The 2,363-nt window shown below is 53.1% G+C and overlaps 1 long non-coding RNA gene across 1 annotated transcript; it reads right to left on the reverse strand.

Moving 5' to 3' along the window:
* Window positions 1–291: 291 nt before the first annotated feature.
* Window positions 292–2,346, reverse strand: LOC135980355 (uncharacterized). The gene is made up of 3 exons (XR_010597450.1): window positions 2,206–2,346; window positions 1,028–1,131; window positions 292–940 (listed from the first exon to the last, which is right to left on the reverse strand). It is a non-coding gene; the product is annotated as an uncharacterized LOC135980355 (long non-coding RNA).
* Window positions 2,347–2,363: the final 17 nt, after the last annotated feature.

Below are 2,363 nucleotides of genomic sequence, written 5' to 3' on the forward strand. Positions count from 1 at the left end.
CTCTGGGGTGTAGGTGGGAGACAGGTGCCTAGACACCTCAAGTGAGGCAACGGCATGCATGTAGAGAGGCAGAAACCCAGCACCTACTGCAGAACCTGAGGTGCCTGCAGGGTTAGATGGCAGCTGAACAGGAGCTTTGAGGGTCACAGCTGAGCCTAAAAACAGGACTTAGGAGCCTAGGGAGCTTTGTGGCTCCTACACTAGGGATTTTATTATCTGCCTGGCGCTGGTCTCAGTGAAGGGCAGTGGCCCCATTTCTGATGCCACAGGCAAGAGTCAAACAGTCAGAACTTTACTCAGCACGTGATTCAGTGTTTAATGCTCAGTTTTTACAGAAAGACCAGGCAAAAAGACGCTGCGTGTCTGCAGAAACAGTAAAGTGCCTGCAAACAGGGAAGCACAGGACTGTTAGAGTTGTAGGACACGCAATAAAAAGAACCGATTCTGCCATTATCAAGGCTCAAACCCCAGCACCACTCCCCTGAAAGGGACAGGATTCTATTCAGGATGTCCACATGTGGGTTAAGCCAGTACACCACCAGCTCTGTGATCCCCACCCCCCGGCATTACTAAGGCCATGGCCCACCGTCAGGCATTTACACTCAGAATCAGCGCTGACTTGAGCCCAGATGCTTCTGATCTCTGTCCTGACACCGACCCTTGGCGCACACTGAGAAGGGGCAACTCCTTACTATCCCACTGGGTAGCCACAGTGCTGGAATCGACGTGTCCATGATTTGAGAAGCTAGTGAATCGCCCAGAGCACGGTGATTTCTGTCTGGTTCCGGGATAGGGGCTGGGCTGCCAGTAGCAGTAGCCCTCTTACTGCCTCAAGATCAAGAGGACAGAGCGCACTTGGAATGGCGTAAAGGAAAGCTTCAGGCCATGCTCCTCTAGCGGCAGATGGCTGCTCAGGTCTGGCCGTTCCAGGAGGTCACAGCTGGGGAAGGAAGAGAAAGAGAGAATGAAGCTGAAGCCCCAGAATACAAGGTCTCACAGCGGCCTCTCCCTTCCCCCACCTACTTACCTGATTGCTTCCTTCACAGGAAGGGAGGTCTGGAGCCACGTGACCACAGTGCTGCCATGTGACTCATACAGCCTGACCACCAGCCCGTCCAGCCTGTCCTCAGCCTTCATGGACAGAGAGAAACATTATTCTCAAGATCAGCCAGATGACTGATGATACCTGATCTCCAAATGCTTTACAAAGGGGGGGGCAGTATCATTACCCCATATTAGAGACATGGAAACTGAGGCACCAAGAGGGGAAGGGACACACACTGAGTAGGCCTGTGGCAGAGCTGGGTCTAGAAGCCAGGTTAGCTGAGTCCCAGTCCAGTGCTCTAGCCACTAGCATATGCTGCCTAGACGGCACGGTGCCTCCTCCCAATCATCAATGTGCAAGAGCAGCTTTGGTTCACCATTTCGACTAGAGGATAGCCAGCAGGAAGAGGTCAAACTCTGAACCTGGCTGGGTCGCCCCGTTTAGAACAGACGGACCCTGAGTTCTGTAAGTCCCTGCAGGAGGCTGTAATGAGGAGTAATGCTTTGCAATTCTCTTCCAGAGCCCTCAGAGTGCTGACGCAGGCAGGAATTGTTCAGCCCATCTGGGCAACGGAGATACCAAGGCCTGAATTTCCAGAAGTGGCCACTGAGTTTAGGTGCCTGCACTGTGAATGTTCACATTGGGCCTGATCTCCTGAGGAGCTCAGCCCCGTCCCCACCCAGCAAAGTACGCTGGATTTGTGGGCACTCAGCAACTCTGAGCATCAGGCCCAAGGCACTGTAAGCTAGGGGCCTAAAAATGGAAGAGAAGCTGCCACTGCTATGGGTGCAAGATTTTGGCTAGTGTGATTCTCCCAAGTCCAAACAGTGAGCCAGGCTGCCTGACTCCCAGACTCCTGCTATAACCACTAGCCCATACTGCTTCCCCTGTCAGTGTAGGAAATTCCTGCTCAGCTCAGCTGAATGTCAAAGATCTGGGAGGTGTGGGCAGATGAAGGATGAATGGAAAGGTCCAATCACTGGACTAGGACTGAGAGCTGTAGCTAACTCTCCTGCAAGGCACTTGGCTTCTGTCAATCCAAAGTGCTGTAACAATGCACAATGCTAATACAAGAGCTGCCAGTGCTGTGTGTCTGCAGATACCGCAGCTGGCGCCTTTCAACACACCGCTACCCCCTTGTCTCTCTTTGGGGCACGTGCCTGTTTGACGGTTTCTAGCACAACAGCTGGTGAATGCACAGAGAAGGCACTCCAGGCTGGACACTGCGCTGACACAGCTGGCACGGTGTGCAGAGGGAAGTTCAAGTTGTAAGCATAATGGATCACACCCGCCTCCTGGAAGGAACCTGCACAGAGAA

This window comes from Chrysemys picta, unplaced genomic scaffold (assembly GCF_011386835.1).
Source record: "Chrysemys picta bellii isolate R12L10 unplaced genomic scaffold, ASM1138683v2 scaf2843, whole genome shotgun sequence".
NCBI classification, from domain to species: domain Eukaryota; kingdom Metazoa; phylum Chordata; order Testudines; family Emydidae; genus Chrysemys; species Chrysemys picta.